Source organism: Protopterus annectens, chromosome 10.part0 (genome assembly GCF_019279795.1).
Source record: "Protopterus annectens isolate FY-2018-M chromosome 10.part0, PAN1.0, whole genome shotgun sequence".
NCBI classification, from domain to species: Eukaryota; Metazoa; Chordata; order Ceratodontiformes; family Protopteridae; genus Protopterus; species Protopterus annectens.
Genome location: NC_056744.1, coordinates 646,952,384 through 646,975,439, shown reverse-complemented (window position 1 = coordinate 646,975,439; position 23,056 = coordinate 646,952,384).

Genomic DNA, 23,056 nt, shown 5'->3' with positions numbered 1-23,056 from the left:
TTAGATGGTCTGAGAGATTATGGTTCAGGCTATTTAAAAGGCAGCCTGAGATATTGTCAAGGTCCATCGATGCAGTGTTCTTGGCCTTAGAGAAAGTATTGAAGATCTGTTTCCTACTGATAGTAGGGAGAGTTATATTTGATGGTATTTCCCGAGGGGAGTCAGGGGGAGGGTAATGTTAAAGCTGAATTTGTCTGCCAGTAGGTTTGCTATATTCTCTGGCTCTGTATAGGTTGCTCCATTTGCAATGAGCTCTGCACACAATTGTGTATTGCCATTGAGGTTGCAGACATAGATTAAGAATGCCTTGTGCTTGTCTTTGGTCTGTAAGGCCAAATTCGACATCTAAGTTGTTTGTTAGTTTGTTGAAAGTGCTTTTATTCTGCTAGGTGCTGCAACTCCTACTTTTTAACATGATATTCTTCCTTCTGTTATAAAGCCTATTGATGTTGTGATTCAACCAAGGTGGCTTGTTTTTTGAGACAGTTCTGTACTTATTTCTGATGGGTACAACTACCTGTATGCAGCTATAAGCATGCGAGTATGTGATTTCTGTGAACAGTTCCACACAGGCAGCAGTGTTTTCAGGGTTTAGGGGGGCGTGAAATTTTGCCAGGTTAACACTTAATAGCAAGAACTTAGTCTTAGAGTAGTTCCTTGACACTCCAGGGTTAGCTGGGATTCCACATTTTATTTTTAGTTCAAAGGAGACCATTTTATAGTCTGACCTTACCAGAGAGGACATTACACTACGGGGCTGTGCAGAGCTCAACCATATTAGTAAGGACCAGATACAGTATTTTTGCACCCCTGGTTGGAGAATTGACAATCTGGTCCAGGGAGTTTGTGTTTACAAAATCCAGGAATCTCTGTGCCTGCACATTTGGTGGCTTATATGATTCCCAGTTAATAGTGTGGTAATTAAGTTTCCCATGAATATGGTATTGGATTGGATGATGACTGCTTCCAATAAGTTTAAACAAGTGTTATTCCCCATATTTGCTTTGTCTATAGTGTTCTCATCCACTCTCTTCTCTATCAGTTTTTGTATTTGTGGCTTCCTTTCCTGATCTTTTAAACTGTAGTTCATACATCTCAACCCCAATCCTTCCCTTTGTTCCCTCCCTGTTCTTATTGTTATTACTACTATTGCATGGCCTTTTATGAGTCTCTCCTGTATTTTAACTTCTTCCACCATTTTTTAAATTTCCTCTTGCCATTGTATCCTATCCAGTTTAATGGCTTGAATCAATAATTTTCTGGCAACTGTCTACTCTCTGTTTTTAGGCTGTCTTTCCATCTATATCTCTTTCCATTCTCCTCCTTTCATTTTCCTTTCTTAGTGTCTTATTGGCTGCCTTTCTTGGGATCTAGTGTGACATTGATGTCTCCTCTGATGATTTCCTCTCCATCCCTTTTGATCTGATTTCATTCTTCAAATAACCTGCTGTAAAAGTCCTTTGTACCCTTGTTTGGGGCATACAGGTTCCTTATTGTCCAACTTCTTCCATTTATTCACTCTTGGCATATGATCCACCTCCCTTCCTCACTTTCTTGCAGCATTTCAGTCACTACATGTAATCCTTTTCTAAAAATGGCACTCACTCCCTTCTTGCCACCCCCTACTTTATTCTCTGCTTCTCCCTTGAAGTACAGTGGGTGCATGATCTTCCTGCCCTCTTTTAACATTAATTTGGTTTCCTGGAAATGTACCACATCCCCTTGCATCCTACTAATGCTGCTATGTACTTTTTTTCTTTTGATTGAGTGCAAAGCCCCTCCATGTTCCAGGTTGCCACTTTCAGTCCATGTAGATTCCTTTCTGCTGTCATTGATTTTGTACCCCCCCCTTTCATTGCTGCCTTTGAATGGCTCTCCTCTCTCGAGTTTCCCTGCTGAGATGGAAATGTTGCCCTTTGCCCTCCCCCCCAACAGAGTAGGCTTTGTTGCCCACCAGCTTGTGATTTTATATATAAACACATCATATGGATTCATGTTAGCTGGCTGAGTTTGGTCAAATGAGTTTTGTGGTCAAATTCTGACTTCAATAACTATTTTTATTTATTTATTTACTTTTTATTTTTTTTATGTTTGAGGGTGGATTTAGATGTGGTAGATTTGGCTGTTGTTTTTGGATGGCTGTGGTTCAATTTTAAGCTTTAGGTGGTTTGTGAAAACACAAAAGTAAAGGTAAATGTGATTTACCCATTTTTTGCACTACTGCATGAACTGAGAGTTAGTATATTTAAGTAGTAGGGGGAGTAGGTGGTTGCATGGTGAGTGTAGGAGAGCTTAATCCTCTGCAGAAAGTCATTTTTGTTTTTGTTATTCGAACAGGTTATTAATTAATTTTCAACATTTTGGCTCCCGATCTTTTTGGCTTTCTTTGCCATAAACTGTTATCTGTTTATCTATGTATATATCACTCTCTATCTTTATACATACATTAGTATATATATATATATATATATATATATATATATATATATATATATATATATATATATATATGTCTGTTTTTCTTGTTGAATTTTTGGTATTTCATTGAAGTAATGGAAGGGTCACTACTCATCTAAAGCTTAGGAGGTTGAACTAAGCTATAATCAAGTTTTGTTTTGTCAGCTATTGCATTCTTTTGGTGTTTTGCCTCTGGCCAACGTTATGTAACTGCTGAGTTAGAAAATATAAGTAAGGTGGTGTGGAAGGCAACCCCCCCCCCATGTAAAACATGAGCTAAAGATTATGTTATTGTGTTTATGTCTGAAAGTTTAGTAAGTAAGTAAATGTTTGTGGCATTTAGGTTTCTATCAGTATGAAGCATTGTTTCCATTTTTTTGCAATGTTTAAGTGTTCAGAGATGTAGTGGAAGGTGTACGTGTGCTTGCTTTTAATATGTATAACGTTGTGCAAGCTTATGAAGGTTTGTATGAGTGAATGTAGAGTTAGGATAGGAAGAATATTAGGTTGGTTATACAATGGGTTTTGATTCAAGGATTTTGGTGAATTATGCAGTTGGCATTTTGTGCTCAAGTTAGTGTTGATGAGTATCGGAGTTTATATTGCAAACTTTAATCATATTTATTTGTCTGTCTATATGTATATTTTAATTATAAATATATATTCCAATCACATATATATTTTAATTCATATATACACACACACACACACACACGCACGCACGCACGCACACACACACACACACACACATATATATATATATATATATATATATATACATATATATATATATATATATATATATATTTGAGAAACAGACTGCAAATGGAAGGAGATAATCCAATCCTGGAAAGTTGCACGAAATAATAAAGTCCAAAAGTGTATAAAAACAGCAATTTAATCCAAAAGAACATGAGCACTTTCACGAACACACAATTCCGCTTCCTCAGACATTATACTAAACATTTCAAAAATTAAGACATATAGCAAAGCTTGTTACTCAATTAGCATCAATTATATAATTGACTGATATCAATCAAGCATAAAAACATAAAATTATGCAAAATATAAAACAAAAACAGGCATATCAATGAACAAGCTCACGCTCATATTCTGTCATAACAATAATAAACTGTTTAAAACACAATTAATTTACACGGGAACACTTAAATAAGTTAAAAATCCCCATGACAAGATAAATGCAACAAATTTAATAGGCTATGAAGTGAAGTACCATATTATCTTAGATTCCTAGCTTTGAGTAAGGGTTTGAGCGGTACGCTGTCATTTAATCCCCTCCCCCTGTGCGCACCTAACCTGAAAATCCATTTAACTTTTGTAATCTCAGTCTCATTAGAAATATCCCCAAGTCGTAGACTCTCTTGCTGAATATGCAATATTTGAAAAAGCAATGTATGGTTGTTACCCATTTTCAATGTATGTTTGGCTATAGCACTATATTCCTGTTTCCTAGCAGTGCAATAAATATGGTCCCTTATCCTCTCCCTTAGGGATCTATTGGTTTACCTACATAGTAACAAAAGCACACTTGACAGTGTGCAATATATACCAAATTTTTGGTGTAAGGGACCATATTTATTGCATTGCTAAGAAACAGGAATATAGTGCTATAGCCAAACATACATTGAAAATGGGTAACAACCATACATTCCTTTTTTAAATATTACATATTCAGCAAGAGAGTCTACGACTTGGGGATATTTCTAATGAGACTGAGAGTACGGAAGTTAAATGGATTCTCAGGTTAGGTGCACACAGGGGGAGGGGATTAAATGACAGAGTACTGCTCAAACCCTTATTCAAAGCTAGGAATCTAAGATAATATGGTCACAGCTCCCAACCTTCCATCGCCAAAATGAGGAGCACTCACCTTCATAATGTGGAACAAATGGGCAAAATGTGGAACACATACTAATGCCTTACTAACAACTTCAACTATGAAGGTCATAGGATGGTTAAAATATGCTGGTTTTACATATAAAGAAGATCCTTTAATGAATTAATATGATTCATTTCTATTTACCTTGGATTTCACTTAAAAAAATTCCCAACACTGAATGTGTGACAGACTCTTTCAATGTGGAACTTTGAGGAATTTCGAGGAACATGAACTTTTTAAGACCCGAAATGAGGTACACTTGAGAGGTATGAATATGGTACTTCACTTCATAGCCTATTAAATTTGTTGCATTTATCTTGTCATGGGGATTTTTAACTTATTTAAGTGTTCCCATGTAAATTAATTGTGTTTTAAACAGTTTATTATTGTTATGACAGAATATGAGAGTGAGCTTGCTCATTGATATGCCTGTTTTTGTTTTATATTTTGTATAATTTAATAATTTTATGTTTTTATGCTTGATTGATATCAATCAATTATATAACTGACGCTAACTGAGTAACAAGCTTTCCTATATAAGTCTTCATTTTTGAAATGCTTAGTATAACGTCTGAGGAAGCGGAATTGTGTGTTCGTGAAAGTGCTCACGTTCTTTTGTATTAAATTGCTGTTTTTATACACTTTTGGACTTTATTATTTCGTGCAACTTTCCAGGATTGGACTATCTCCTTTCATTTGCAGTCTATTTCTCATATTGCTTCGTGGGGTGTTTGAATTGTTTGAGGGTATTTGACTGAACTGTTTTTTCACATATGTGTATATATATATATATATATATATATATATATATATATATATATATATCTATATATCTACCACATTTAACCTGAAACACCCAAGGTCAACTGCCACATTACTCATTACTATGCATGTGCCAGGAAACAACCTTGGTGCATGCAAAATCTGCATTGAAAAAAATTGAAAACATATTTTTTGTAGAGGGACAAGCCCCACCCCATACCCCAGCAACACCCCCTGCTAATTATATGTATTTGATCTTTCCAACACAGGGTAAGGGCAAGTTTCCCAACCTTGGGAATTGTGCGATCTCGCACACCTGGAGATCATCTGCTCAAGCAACCATATGTGGTTGACTAAGGAGCTGTCAACATAACACACAATCAACCAATTTACTAGCACCCATATATATATATATATATATATATATATATATATATATATATATACATACACATATATATGGATATACTCACATTCGTCGAGTAACCAATATGTCAACCTTCTAAACATAGACCAAAAAGGTTGACATAACAAATGTCAAACACACTTAGATCCATGCACCAAGAAAGATTGTTGATGCAGGCAATCTTTAAACACTGTTTTTTGCAAGGAGGCAAGCCCCTCTGCAACCCCCCCCCCCCCCACACAACCTCCTAGTTATATATACTAACTCTAAGATCATACAATATTAGGGAAAGGGCATAATCTCGCATCTCGATACACACACATGTTGACCATCTGATTAGAAAACCAAATGGATTCAATTAAACAGATGCTGACCAAGATATCTTTAAACCAAATGCAAGGTCCCTATCAGAAGGATGAAAGCTCACAAGAGCAAACGTCAGAAGACTGAACCAGGAACATCAAAAACCTGCAAGGTCAAAAAACAAAAAATACATCTGCATTTTTTCAGGGGGCAAGCTCCCATGTACCCCACTGTAATTCCTCCCTTGCCGGAATCCTCCACAATAGAGGTCTTTGCTGTTCAATTTTCTGGGTTTTCAATATTTTTGCTTTAGTCTTTTGACATTTTCTCTTGTGACCTTTTGTCCTTCTGATAGGGAACTACATATGTATGTATGTGTGTATATATAGGTTGGGAGGGTATATATATATATATATATATATATATATATATATATATATATATATATATATATATATATACATACATAAGCATAAAATGGCTCACACAGAGCAGTTAGCTATATATATATATATATATACATATATATATATATATATATATATATATATATATATATATATATGTACATATATATATATATATATATATGATAAGAGCAAGAAGATAGAGTGTTAGAGAGACAGGGAGGGGTGGAGATGTGATTTATACGACAGTTTTGTGATACACTATAAGAAAAGTCAAAATAGCTCTCTTAATAACAGGAAATGCTTAAAAATGCATGTTGAAAGCACAAAATGAAATCAGGCCATCTAACCCATATCAACTCCACTGTTTATGATAATAATTTACGGCACTGGCTGACCATTTAAAATAGATATAACCGACATTGTTGTGAGCATAAACATTAATGCTTCTCACTATGGAGAAGTATTCTGAATGCACTTAAACCCATTGCAGTGAGACAATTGTAATCTGCATGCAGCATATTATATACAAAGAGGAAGATGGATATTTTACTAATTAATTATCACATATAATCAACTAATTAAATTATAAATTATAAAATGGACCAGCTATGGAGCTGGAAACATCTCTAAGTATGGACTGTGATAGAAAGGTTGATTATCTTACCATTTGGAATGGGATTCATGCACTATCATCAGATTGTGGGATCCATAACACACCAAACCTGAAAACAAAAGAATGGCTCTTTACTGAAGTATATTAATATCAACTTGAAAAGGAAACCAATATAAAAAGGTTTTGGTGCTGTGTTTATAAATGATGTGCCAAAGGGTAAAGGATAAGGAAATGACTAATAATGGTGGGGAAACTTCTGTATTACCATTTAGAAGAATACATGCTGCTACTGCCTTCCCTACACAATCTTAAGAAGAAATTGCATGAGAGTTAATAACTCACAGAAAAAAAATGGTACAGCATAATACAACAGACACTTTTTCTCATTGGAAATCATTGTTGGTGTGATTTCTAATTGTACACCAACAATGGTTAAAGGGCCACTATGGGAAAATGATGAAAAAAGCATATTTTTTTATCTTGCCATGATCTACTGCACCTCCCAAAGTTGCCTGCAGAAAAATAAGTACTCATTCTTAATTTTTTTTTTACTCTTGTCTGCCCTCATGGGGACTGACATCTTGATTCCTTTAGAAAGCTAAATCTGTCCCATAGTGCATAGATTGTGAGAATAAATAGCCACATCATTTGCTGTCAAACTAGACTTCCATTCATTTAGAATGTAACACCTGAAAAAACTGCCAAGTTTGACAGTCTACAGCTCATGTGTCATTGACTGGTATGCAGGACAGGCCTTTGGTCAACTGGTGCCCTAGGCAAAAGGTCTCCATATCACCCCAACACCACACTGTGCCCCCATCCTGGTCTACCCACACAATCCAGATTACTGGAAAAGCACCCATGCTAGAGCGGCCCCCCAAGGCAGCCACCTAATTGGCTTATGCCTAACGCTGGCTATGCTGGCATGCACTGAATTCATGAGCGATTTCATCATTGCTTGATTGAGACATATACATTTCCATGTGTTTGTCAGTACTGTGGTTGTGTGCCTTGTTTGGAGTATGGTATCACTGCTACAGCTGTTGGTACTCTTAAGTATCTGATGTGGAAGTTTTCTCCAAAAGTCTGTTGCTGAGAGGATGAGACATGCAAGTATACAACTAAGACAAACTACATAAAGCAATAGTAACAGAAAGTACTGTGTCACATCAGAGGCTTGGGAGGTCATTGTTAAGAAACTTGAGAACTGTTGTAAAACTTAGCATTAAATACCATAAGTTCAGGTTATGCTATAAGAGAATAACTATGCAAAGATAACCATGTGAGCAGCCATAATGCATTACAAATTGAATACTTTACTGTGCACATTTTAAGAAATGGATAGATTGGCCTAAACTCTGGACTGATGTGTGTACTTGTTTTTTATATAAATAATTCCTGGCAAATGCTATTCAGAAGTGAAGAGGCATATTAGGGAACAGTTTTAGTGGCACACCAGGCTGTGATTTGTTTGATGTCTATTGTCATGCAAAGTTGACTAAATAGTTGAATCTAGCCAAGCTGGAAATGTGAGACTCTAGCCCACTGAAAGAGGGGAGATGGGAGGAGTAACTTGGCCAGGGACTGAAACTTAGTAAACAGAATAAAATCAGCAGGACCACCACAGCTAAAAGCATCAAGTTTAATAAAAGATAAGCACTTTTGCATTCTGAGGTGAACGCTTCATCAGATCTAAAACCATAGTACAAACAGCAAGCTTATATACATAAATAATCACATAACAGAGCCAATAAAACAATTAACAAATCAATTTACATCTCTCTAATGCAGGTTTTAAAGGCATCTTTGTGGACTCAGTCATTTGTTTGCTCCTCAGGAATTGAAACTTGCAAAACTGCTCCTTCTGAAAAGTCTTTTTTATCTCAGTAATTTGTTGACACTTTTGCAAGCTTTTTTCAGAGAATGTAAATATCAGCAGGAACAACATTTGTAAAACTCAATGCATACCAGTCAATGATACATGAGCTGCACTCTCAAACTTGGCATTTTTTCAGGTGTTCCATTCTAAGTGAATGGAAGTCTAGTCTTACAACAAATGGTAAGGCTATTTATTCTCACAATCTGTGCATTAAACGCTAACTCTAAACGCCAGAAGACTGAACCTCAAAATGCATGCACTCAAAGCTCTCCTCAGTATGGAGAACATCGGTATCTGTGCAGTGACAGAAACCTGGTTCAAGGCTCCAGAGAGCACCCCAGCACTACCAGGTTATACCTCATATCATGCTTTTCGACCCCAAAACTCGGACCGAACCACAAAAGGAGGGGGAGTATCCATATTTATCAAGGATACCCACACCTCCAGGTTAGTGGCGTTGCACGAAGCATCAGAAACCATCCATGTGCAACTAACAGTGGCCAAAACTGTCTTTCAGTTTATAGCATGCTACAGCCCACCGTCTCAAAATCAGGAATCCCACTCGGCTTTCCTGAAAACATTGGAGAACATGAAGATCTCTCCAAACACCATTATATTGGGTGACTTCAACTACCCAAACATAGACTGGGAGCATTACTCAAGCCCCAACACCCTAGCCCAAAGGTTCCTGGAACTTATAAACTCAAATGCCATGGAACAACTAGTCACAACTCCCACAAGAGGGGAAAACATACTTGACTTGATCATCACCAACATGGGGACCCTATGCTCCACACCAAAAGTATACCCCTCATTAGTAAGATCAGACCATAAATTAATTTCACTGGATATCCAAAACCCGACCCCACCCCCAGCCCAGAAAACCACAGTGAAAAACTTCTCAAAAGTGAACTTCACACTTCTCAAAACCAAGGTGGAATCCTTCAATGCCCCCGGGCCAGTGGAAACTACGGCCCAAACCACAGAATCCTATATAAACGCATTCTATGGACACCTCCAGGAATGCATGGATCATGCTATCCCAAACAAAGACCCAATCGTCCAAAGGCAGGCATCCAGTCTGGTGGTCCCCAGCCATAAATAAGTTGTACAACAGAAGGAGGAAGCCACTACATGATAGAGCAAAATCCCTGAAAGGGAAGGCATCTCTGATCAGTACTAGCAAAAAATTACGATCCCTCATAAAATCCTCCAAGGCCAGCCTCGAGAGAAAAATTGCACAGGACACTAAAGATAATCACAAGGCTTTCTTTAGCTATGTTAGGAACCTGGGATGCAACTCCCAGATATGCTCAGAGTTGATTCTAAATGACAAAAAATACACTGAACCCACAGACATTGCCAACATCCTAGCAGACAGGTTCAGTGCAAACTCCCCCCCCTTCTCCCCCAAAAGAGCAAATATCTATCCCAGCAGAGTGCAGCCTCCCTAACATCTCAGATGCTCAGGTGAAAGCCGCCCTCTCCAAAGCAAAAAACACTGCTTCAATGGGACCAGATGGAGTCCCGGATTGTGTCCTACATGAACTCCAAGAAGAACTAAACCCTCATGTAAAACTGCTGTACAATCTCAGCCTCACTACAGGATATGTACCTAAAGAATGGCATACAGCAACAGTGGTCCCACTCGACAAAGGTGGTGCCTCAATGGACCCTGGTAACTATTGCCCCATAAGCCTGACTAGCCTTATCTGCAAGGCCATGGAGAGGATCATCAAGGAACTCATAAGCAAAGACATTGGGGACCTACAGACACTAGATCCTACCCAATTCGGCTTTGTAAAGGGCAGATCCTGCCTCTTGAACCTGGTCGACTTTTTCGAAACAGTCACCAAGGCCATAGATGAAGGAAAGGTAGTCCACACAGCCTATCTGGACCTCACAAAGGCATTTGACACAATACCTTGATACCTTGATTATAGCAAGCTCAGATGCTCATAAGCCTAGTACTTATTATACAGCAGGAACTTCTCATTGTAACATTTGTTAATGTCTGTTATGTACTTCACAGATAAAGATTCTAGTTGTCTACTGATGTACTTTGTTCTTCATCTGTAAATATGTTGTAAGTAATTGCTATGTTAAATTGTTAATCGCTATGTAATCCACTGTAACTACTGTCTGTTTATTTTACTGTGGAGCTTTTCTCCCCGGGCCTCCACTGAAAATGGACCTACGTCCAGTCGGACAATCCCGGTCAACAAATTTAAATAAATAAAAATGAATAAATAAATACCCCACTCGGGCATCATAGATAAGCTATCCAGCTTAAATATAAACCCCTATGTTACAAGATGGGTTGCTAACTGGCTCAAAGACAGAACCCACAGAGTCAGAATTGCCAGAGCCATGTCAGACTCGAAACCGGTTACAAGTGGTGTCCCACAAGGCTCTGTTCTGGGACCTCTCTTGTTCGGCATATACTTTTCCGAGGTACAGGCCAACATAGGAGGACTATGGCTAACCAAGTTCGCAGATGACTGCAAACTCAGCGCCATAATTGACTCTCCAGCTGACACGAACATCCTCCAAAAAGGTCTCACAGAGACGGATAACTGGTGCCAGAGCCATGGCCTAAAGCTAAATGCCAAAAAGTGTATAGTCATACCCTTTGGCAAAAACAAAGTGCCCACAAATTACCACATAGGTGGTAACCCATTAAGTACGGAAGAAGTAATTAGGGACCTGGGGACCCAAGTTGATAGCAATCTCTCCTTAGACAACCACATCGCCAAAATGGTTAGAAAGACCTTCTACATAGCCCACCTTATCACGAAAGGATTCACATCTAGATCAAGTGAGGTAATAGTGCCCCTTTATTCATCCCTCATCAGGCCCATCATAGAATACAATGCCCCTTTTGGGATGTACCTTACCCGACACCTGCAGCAACTAGAAAGACTCCAAAAGTACCTCACAAAGAGGATCAAGGGACTCCAACAGATCCCATATGCTGCCCGGTTAAAAAAAGTCCAGCTCTACTCAGTTGCATACCGCCTACTTCATGGCGATCTATGCCTGACATACAAAGCTATGTCCAACCCAGAATTAATGGACATGCTCCACCTCAGAAAATCTAAATCCCTCAAAACCACGCGCTCGAGGGACTTGAACCTCAGCACAGAAATAAATAGAACATGCTGGAGGGACAGATTCATAACCCAGAGGCTCCCTTCGCTCTGGAATAGAATCCCAGTCCATGTTAGGCAGAGCACCTCACTGACTGTCTTCAAGAGGAATCTTGATGAGTGGATGGGAGATCGTAGGTTTACCCCGGGGATCACTTCTGTGTCACTAGTAGACAGAGGCACAGTAAACTAACCTTAAAAAGGGCACAGTAAACTCAAATCAAAGGGTGGCGAAAGCCAAACACACTCGGGCTAGGCTTGTAAATGCCCCAGGGCAAATAGCCTAGTATGAACTTATGAACCTATGAACCTATTATGGAACAGATTTAGCTTTCCAAAGAAATCACAATGTCTGCCCCCACAAGGTCAGACAAGAGTAAAAAAATAAATAAATAAAACTAGGAATGAGTACTTATTTGGCTGCAGGCAGCTTTGAGAGGTGCAGTAAATCATGACAAGATAAAAATATATCTGTTTTCGTTTGCCCGTAGTGGTCCTTTAACTTTAAAGAGAGACTTTTCTTTTTAAGTCACTGCAACTGTGGAGTTTGTATATATATATATATATATATATATATATATATATATATATATATATATAATATATATATATACATATATATATATATATATATATATATATATATATATATATATATATATATATATAAGTTTAGGGTGTATGTGGTTTGTCCCTGACATCAGGGGGTGCAGTGGGACTTTCCATCCTGCAAAAAACAAGAAAAAATGAATTTTCCACCCTCTTGATTTTTGGGGCTTTTTTTTTTTTTTTTTTTTTTTTTTCATTTGAAGTATCAACTTTCAGGAAGTTGATGATTCATAGTAGAGCTGCTGCTACCATTTCTGTCATAAGGCAAGAACTGAGAAGAAGGAACACAACCATTTATGATACACCCATACAAATTGTAGATGTTACAAAACCTGTGAGGAATAAAGCCTTTAAAGAAACCATACTGTAGATAAGAAGGAAAGAACTGCCAGTAGTAACTGAAACCCTGATATCTTCCTGAATTTCATGTCTAAACAACTGCCCATCAAAAATGGTTCCTTTACATTATATCATGTTAACAACATGATCCATGGTCCATATTTTAAACCTCCTAACTAGGTCTGTTCTTCTACCAGAGAAAATGGTTTATTTCCCAGAGACTGCCACTCCTCTGGAATAAATTCCAATTCACATGAAACAGAACTCCTCACTGACCCTATTGAAGCACAACCTATATAAATGGATGGGAGACCACATATTCACCCCAAGGGTGGCACCCATGTCCCTCACGGGCAGGGCTAGTCAGTGCTGATCATAGACTTTCTCTGCAAATTATTTCCATCTAACCAAAGAAAATTTTGACAACTCGGGGATTAACATGGCTAGGCTTGTAAGGGCTCTAGGGCTGCTAGCCTAGTAACCTGCTATGAATCTATGAAACTATCCCACTCAAAAGCTACATACTTGTCATGGATTGTTCTTTTCAAGTGCAATATTCACTGTATCAACAGTAATATAGTATCCACATGTACGCTGAAATAAATCTTAACACTAGATATGTTTCATTACTTTATGTCCTAAAGTCAGACAAACTATAATTTACCTATGATTTGATTTGGAATACACTGTATGAGATTGAGAAATAAATGAATATTATAATAGTTCTAAGATGTGCATTATCTGAGTTTAATACACAAGTTCCATATTTCTGTTGAAAGAAACCAAACAATCTGACATCAAGATCAGTAATTAAACATTACAAAAGTATATGGTCCATCTTTCAATTCACTCTGATGGAGAAGCAAATAGCTATATTAGCATTTTTAAAAAACGCAACTTGCTGAGCCTACATTTTAATGAGATTAAGAACGATTCACCCTCAGTCTTGTGTATTTTTGTAAATAAATTAATCCTTGTCAGATTTCATAAATGTGTGACTAGAAAGAAAAATAACACATGTGGAACAGTTATCCATAATTACTCAATGTACACTTCTGGGATGTGTCAGGATTGCGCTACTTAGGTTTTGTAAGGACATAAAACATTGTGGAAGTGTGACATCCTTCTCTGCATGCAATGATGTGCAGACATTTAATCTGGATAGTTAACATATTGAAAGTAGTACAGGATGAATAAAATCACAATGGCAATATGAAGCAACATTAGTAGGGTGATAGCAATCCCAGGACTAGAGCCTGGGAAGAGCAGTTCCAAATATTATTAGTGAAGCGTGAGAGCTTTAATACTGAGGATTTTGTGTGCTTATTCATATAACATGCTTCATTGCAGAACAGCAGTTATACAAGGCAGTTTATAAAAAAGATAGATGTATATACATGGAGCTGATAACTTTATCAATTAGCAATATTCATTACTGTTGGGTGTAGTACAATCAGGAGATACTGATCCATTGGTCATGCAGTACATTACCTGGCTTTCATTTCTGAATTCTAGTTTGGAAACATATGACTATGCTACTTTTGCAGTCAGGACTGCAGTGTGTGAGGTACAAGTTGCAGCAAGCAGCTTTGCTTCACATGTAGCAAGTGGTTTGCTACAGTGTTTATAAAATTTTTAAAAGCAAAGATTTTTTTATTTTTTATTTTTTGCTGCTCTTAAGAAACAGACCTAGCTTACTCCTGATTTCAGCTTTGGCTCTCCAAACCATGTCTGTTCTTCTGCTGAGCTCCTCAGATAGCCAAATTGGAGTAAATGGACAGGCAGATGGAGGAATGGCACCAGAAGCTAGTTGAGCAAGCAATGGCTCTTGAACAAAAAATATCCATTGCTTCTGTGGTCCCCATAGAGGAGCTCAAATGGAACCCACACATTCCTGGGCATGTACCCCTGTCCCCCATGCTAAGAGAACTGATCACGTGCAAACCCTCATTCTTATCTCACCCCCTGCTGACTATTCCAGTACTACAACTGTTAGTCAGGCCCAGATTGCCTGCATTACACTCAGGTCTCTATCCATTTATACCAAGGAAGTGACCTGTTGCAGGATTTTTTTGTTCATAAGGATGCACAAATCAGGTGACTTCCTGCAAAGTTCCACACCAGTGCTCTTACTTCTGATTTATTTATTTATTTATTTGTTTGTTTATTTATTGACAGGTGTTAACCAAGTTGGTCCAACTGGGCTTGTGGCCCATTTTCAGTGGAGACCCAAGGAGAAAAGCTCCATTAATAGACTTTCGCAGTACATTACAATGCTAACAATTTTTCAGTTAATACAGATATGAGAGACAGAAGAGATTTACATAAGTTGTTATACAGGAAAGGTCTATATACAAAGTAGAATGCATACATAAAGCAAAATCACAAACAATATTTTACACGGAGAGTATATTTAAATACAAAGTAAAAAAAATGTTTTTTGATTTGACCTTAGTTCCAACAGAATTTTTTCTTTTAATTGAATTCCACTAAATTAATTAGAGTGCACTCATAAGGTTGATTTCACCACTTCATCCTGGACTGGATCTTAGTTCAACCAGTTTGTTTCAGTCCTTTTTAGCAACTTTGGGTACAGTTAGTTGTGAGATACTGTAGTCTTTTTTGTGAATGGGTGATTTTTTTATTCTTATAAGAGGATATTCTAATATCATTTGTCAAAGATTACTTTTTAGGTCTACATGACAGAGAATTTCCATTCTGTCTTAAACTGAACTTTTATTGGTAAAGTAGTCAGATAAGAAGTTCATTTTCATTTTGAATCTTGCCTCTTAGATCTTTGTCAGCCTGGTTTTTAGATCTTAGCATAGAACCAATATTGGTCTCATTAGGGTTTTTAATTACCTTCTAAAATGTAGTGTGTTCAGCAGGTTTTGTCTTCCAGCATGGTTCTCTGTTTGTCAGACACTGATACCATGCAGCATTGTGTTATGATTAAGCATCCTGCAGTCTTATGTTTTATTGGAGTCTTCTTCTATTGCTCATGAGAGATTTGCTTCTTACATATGAGAGCTGTTCAAGGTATTAACACTTTTATAAGCCATCTTCTTAATCTTAAGATCTTAATACATTTTAACTCATAGACGCCAAGTAAATCCACAAGGATTATGCCAGCAATGATCAACACCATATAAGAATATTGAATAGTTTAATATTTATATGTGAATATCTTATCTGCATTGGCAGTGTGATAATTATCAAAAATAAATGTATTCACACATTCATGAATAAAACCAATAGCATGCATTGGTGTAAGGGCTTAACACTTCAGCTCTAACTAAACTTCCTACTGGAAGCTAAACATGTTTTGGTGGAAAATAAGTCATGCAGGATCTGGAAGCCGTTAAAATAAAGATTCTGAAAGACGTTAATGACTGATATGTAATTATAAAGCTTACCTGTCAACTGATCTTGATTTCACAGAACATCCCTGACTTTGTCTCATATTTTTGCCCAATCACTTGTAAATTTTTTAATCTTCATATGAATAAAAAGTGACAAGTAAAATATGGAAAATTAAGACTAAAAAATTATTTTATGAATGCATAACATAAATCATTCAGTAACACTTTTGTCTCTCTATATGATGAGAGAATTCTTCATACTGAAGGTAACAGTTACCTGCTGTATTTTTAAAAGTACATTGATTACATAATTCTAACCACATAACACAAAATGTATCACAAAGAAACATCTTTGAAAAATCACATCAAACTTCATATAAAATTACACATTTTTCATTTTCAATGCCTTCTAATGCTGTTCCTTTAAAAATAATTTGAAATTAATAATGACATTAAGTCTTACATTAACTGAAACATCCAGAGTTATCTGCTCAAATTCCATAGCCTCTAAAATTCCTTCCCTGTCCCCATGTCTTGCACCAGTTGTCACATGATGCACAGCTTGAAACCAATACTTTCTGAATGTTCTACGTCTTAATAAATCCTATTCCTTAATTTTCTCTTCATGTTTCCTACATAAAATGAATCACATGTGCTGCACACTACATATCCCACAGTCTGATGCCAACCCCTTAAATTTATATAGATTTCATACCTATTCCATCTGGTCTTGCAGCCGAATCTATATTCACTTGCTCTAATACTTTAGCTCATTTAAAAAAATCTTCTTTTCCAACTTTTTGTTCTCCTTTTCTGTTAGCTATTTTACTTTCCATATTTTCAGTACCTTCTTTTTTCTTTAAACATTTCTTGTACATATTGTACTACACTATCCATAATCTTTTCCTTAGTTCTTTCCATTTCTCCTTTTATATTTTTTATTTCTCTCATTACACTACCATCTTCCTTTACTAATCTGCTTAAGTTACTCAATACTTCTCTTTTTCCTTATAAAAATATATTTGATTATATAACAATTCTTGCATTTTTTTCTTGATTTCTTTCATACAATTATTTTTCTTTGTCAAAGTACTTTCTGGTATTATGTCCTAAATCTTCCAATGCATAGTTATATGTTTTTTTACATCTTTCTTTCTCTACTTTTCTCACATCATATTCCCACTGTAAAAAGTATTTTTTATATTTTTGTTTAAATATCATCCACCATTAAGAACATTTTTTGAAATGTTCTCATAGTCATATGATCTTTCCATAAATGTATTACTAATCTCTTTCCTTCTTCATTCCATGCATTTTTATTTATCCTTTTTATTCCTTTGCCTATTTTTATGTATTCCTTGTTTTCCTTTATCTCCAGCTATATTGCAAAATGATCAGAAAATCATGTTTCAATTACCGCCTCTTCTCCTGTAACTAAACCCTGTGATACTATAATAATCTATTTCAGTTCTATACTTATCCCTTTTGTAAGTCCATGAATCTTTATCATAAAGTTTTAACTTGCCACATCTTATAGCTTTTAACATTTTTCTTAGATCATTTCTTTTCTTTTTACACTTGCTTCTTAGATCACAATTAAAGTCTCCTGTTATTATAATATTCATATTTATCATTACATAGTCTAAAATCAGATGAAATAAGTGTTCCCTTTCTTTGCAATTAATATAAACATGTAGTGTTATAATTCTATATATTTGTTCTTTCCATTTTAAATCTACACTGGCTAATCTTCCCATTTTTGCTAAGATACATCCAATATCTTTACTTTATATCTATAGAAAATGGCTATTCCAGAACATCTGTCATTTCCCAAATTCCAGATTATCTTTCTTCCCCATAGTTTTTCTTTTTGTAATCTTTCTTCATTTGTTAAAAATATTATGTCTTCTAATATAATTACATCTATATCATATGTAGTAAACCACTCCAAAACTCTTCTAACTAAATTATTAATACTATTCACATATACATAAAGCACTCTAAATTTTTCATTTTCCCTTTTCCTTAAATTCGTGGTTTCATAAATTTATAGCCAATTGCTAAGCTATATTTCTTAGTAAGTCATTCTAAGCCTAGCCAGTTTCATTCCCCAAGGTGAGAAACAAATAATATACCTTGTGTCTGTAACTCAAACACCTTAACCATTATACCAAGTCCCACTTATTAGCTGTAGATATTATTTTTCATCCATTTCCTTTCTTTTTTCTTTTATACTTATCCCTTTAAATTTTCTTTTTCTGTCTTTTACCCTTTTACAAATATAATTCTTTTTTTCTTTTTACTACTTCTTAATTTAATTATTTTCCACTAATTATTTCAGAACCCTAGTCTATGTCCTCTTTATTATTTTAGATCAACTAATTTTTTCTATTTTGAGTACTTCTAAAAGTTCTGCTCTTTGTTTCTTTTCTTCTATTTCCTTTCCTTTTTCCTTACTTTCAGTTTTGAAATCCATCCATAAATGTCCACATTTGCTACACTTATAACACTTCACTTCACATTTTCTGCATCATGACTGATTTCCCCACAAATATGCCATTTTCTTTTGTAATAGTTATCAAAACATGTTTTTGGTTGTCCCCAGTATTTTAAAACACCCCTATTCCCCTCCACATTTATCATTTTTGGTATATGTATAATTTTTTGTCTTTCAATTTTTAACATAATATTACAATCCCAGCTAACAGTCCACAAACCCTTTTGCCATAAACATTTGCAATGTCCAGTTCTTCTTTACATAAAGCTTCCAAATCTCCTTCCAAAGTCTTTGTTTCTATATCTGTTCAAAACTGTACATTAATTTTCTTTTTCATTTCTTTGTTAAATGCCTTTATCACATAAAGATTCCATGGGTTATAGTCATACTTTTGTTCATATTCTCCAGAAAATTTTTCCATTGAAAAAACAGTCTCAAATATAGTCTCACATAATGTCTCTTTGTTAATGAAAGTAGAAGTTATGGAAATGAGCAGTAAGATAAATAGACAGAGGAAGAACTGTAGTTAGTAGCGGGGTGTGAGAGAAGGAGGAAATGTAAGAGTTTAAGAACTAAATGCAGTATGAGGAGGAACAATAAAGTACAAAAAGATTGGGAAGCAAAGTGGCTGTAAGAGTTGGAGAAAGGTAATTTTAGTAATGCTAGCTAGGAGAGCAGGAAGAACCAAGCCATCTTTGGCACAGATGCTGTTTAAGCAATGTGTTGAAACTCATTAAGTCTTCTGTCTAAGTGTGTAGAGATTTCATTCTAGAGTTTTGGCACATAATGAGAGTAGGGAGCGTCTCCAGCAGTGTTGAATGTCTTACTGATACATAGTAAAAGTTTATTGCTAGAGTGAAGGTCTCTAGTGGGTGAATAGCAGAGTACAGTATTTTGTAATGCTGGGCATTTGTCTGGAGAGTACACTAGGTTGTGGGCAATAATTAGTTGTGAGTATGTCAACTGGTTTGGGAGTTCAAGCCAGTTTAATTGTTTTAATGCAAGGCAGTTGTGTGTTTTATAAGGTTGGCTGGTGCAAATTTAGCTATTTTGTAGTAGCAGGAGGCTAGTTTAATTTTATACATAGTGATGATATTTCTAAGAATAGGGGAAGCATAAAATATAAAAGGAAGGTGGTATGTTGCTGCTAAAGTAATCCTTGCTTGATCTGTCAGGTAGTGTTTAGCCCTATAGAGGGACCCAAGGTTTGCAGAATTTTCTTGATGAAATGAAGTATGAGATAATCAGATTTGAGGTTGTCCTCAATTATAACTCTGAGTAGTTTAATTTGGCTTATGGTTTCTATTTTTGTGTTTCTACTGAAGGTAATATGAAATGTGTGTTTCTGGTTAAGGTGTTTTAGAATAAATAGCATACGTTTGTTTTTTGGCATTAAGCAGCAAGTTAGAAATTTTAGCCATATTTCAATGTCAGTAAATGTTTTTTGAGTGATATCCTGTAATTTTGTTTTGGATGGGGCAGCGCGATAATGGTTGAATCATTGGCATATTGTACAAAAGTAGCAAGTGATGTAGTGCTATGAAGTTTATTTATGAAAATATTAAATAGAAGGGAGATGAATACTGACCCTTGGGGAACACCAAGAGAGATTGGATGAAATGCTGAAAGGTTTTGTTGCTCATTTAGTTGCCTGCTGGCGATTGTATAAATAGATGTGAAATCAGGAGAGGGAGGATTAAGTCAGATATAATGTTGCAAGTTCAGAGAAGAACTTTTGGTGGGATACTGTGTTAAATGCTTTAGAAAAGTCAAGGAAAAGTGAAGAAACACAGTTGCCCTCATTTCTGTATTGGTTTACTATGTCCGTGAAGTTCAGGAGAGCAGTAGCAGTATTGTGGTTAGACCTGAAACCGTGCTGGGTGTTGGACAGGAGGTTGTGTTTGGTTACATGTTTCATAAGCTGAGAGTGAATACATTTGTGATGCCCCACCACTGGCCCAGTAATCAAGGAGCCTCAAGCCCCACCACTGGCAAAAGTGGTGGATGTACACACTGGGAGGCTGGCAAGTACACACACACACAGTAAAGTGCAATTTCCCTTAAGAGCACACAGAAACCACAGTCAGTCTGGGGCTGTTTTTTCCCTCTTCCTCCAGATCCCCAATAAGAGTCCCCACTGACACAGCTATAGAGCTGAGATCTCAACTGAGTGTCAAGCCAAGACCTCCAGCATCTTCTCTGTCCAACCAGTGCTTCGGTGTCCCTGCCCACGTAGCTGACACAATAACACTTTGAGATTTGATTTATACTCAAAAACACACGCACACACAATTACACACACACACACACACACACACACACACACACACACACACACACACACACACACACACACACACACACACACAGCTGAGAAAGGCTGGCACAGATTTACTAGCTATGCCCCCTTTTGCCCAGTCTATATGGTAGTTTGGATGGCCACAAGCCACTACCTATCAGCTACTTTAAGGCCCTTAGCAAAGGGTGCCTAATCTTACTGTGTAAGTCACTATTAATGCAAATGATAGTCTGAGCAAGAGCAAGACTATTAGGAGTGGCCCTCACAGTCTCAGCAGATAAATATGCAAATACTCTCAGACCTTAAAATATGTCTCACAAATATCAGCCACAATGAAAGGTTTAAATATATTTAATAATAAGTAATAAAAGAACAAGAAAATACTCAGTAAATAATCACAGTAACTTCAGAGTTCAAAATCACAGGAAATATTTAAAACAACATTGCGGGACAGTCTCAAATAAATACAGAAAACATCTAAACTAATCTTTACTATATTCCTAACTATATCCAAAAGAATTACTATACCCTATAAACTTACTATTACAGCAAGGCAAGGCAGGTGTGGTGAGTGGATTTTCCAGCTGATGTTGTCGGGTCAAAGACAAAATACAAAAAATGCACAATCTCTCTCTTAGAGAGTTCTTAAATTAATATCTCAAATATTGCTGCTGGGATAACTACAGCATGATATCACTTCTTGTCGTCTGACCATCCCAGGTAACAACCAATGATGCAGCTGTAGCATTTAGCATCTCCCTGAAAAAACACATAGACCTTAGATCTTTTGGCAAATGGTGGCAGTCGTAAGATTATTTACAATCCTCCACATTTAAAGACCGTACAAAAACTTCTAGTTCTAGACATTATGTCTGCTACTGAGCTGAAACTGAAAGATAACATTTCTTTTGTTTATGGCCCAGCCATAAAATAACTAAACCTCAACCATTCTTCTGAAGTTTCAGTCTCCCCTGTTAAAATACATACATCTAAACAATTACAATAGTGCATAAAAATATTTCTTCAGCACATGTCTATACAATATGACATACAGCTCTAATACATTTGTAGCACAAGCATATGAATCATGTTGACATCACAAATGACACATAACCATTTACAAACTTCCAGACAGCTGTGCTGGCAGTATCTCCCTCTGTCACACTTCTATATAAGTCATATTAATATTTACAAATGGCATATACTTATTTACAAAATTCCAGCTAGCTGGGCTGGCAGCATACCTCTCAACCTGGAAACATCAAAAATCTGGACAAGGCCCATGAAAAATAGGTACAAATCTGTACGCTGGTTACCATAAAATTCGCATACATAATTACATAACCCCACCCACTCCAATGGAATTGTGGAATACCAACCTTCAAATGCAAACTGAAAAACAGACAACCAAAATATGGCAGCAGAGTCCTCCTGTAGCCATTCCAATGTCCGATTACCTGGCTAATTTGCCTCATTTATCATAAACACTAATGTGTGCATGCATACTGGTTTGCTTCTACAATGATTATTTGGATTTTATTTTTACATTTTATAGCACAATGCACAAACACTAATAGATATCTTCTAAACAAACCAATAATGTCTCACAATGAAAATAGTCTTGGCATTAAAACTTCTCTGCCCTTGAAACTCTCATTTATTGAAACCCACATCACATTCAGAGAAAATGCATCTGGCCAGTAGTGAATAAAGATTACCTTTGGGCTGTTTTCAAATCATAGGCCTCTTGCACACAAAACAAGAAACATACATGAGTTCTTTGATACACCTTCCTGACTTTATTAAATTATATTCCTTGTATAATAATACAACACACTTGTTAGACTTAAGTTAGAGTACATTGTAAATTTATTGTTTAAACATTTTTCCAGTAGGCAATGAAACAAAATGCATGAACCACTAATGACAAAACTGCCCAATTCAGAACATTTCCATGATAAAAGACTACTCCCTCCCCACACACACATGTATATATATATATATATATATATATACACACACACACACACACACACACACACACACACACACACACACACACGTGTATTAT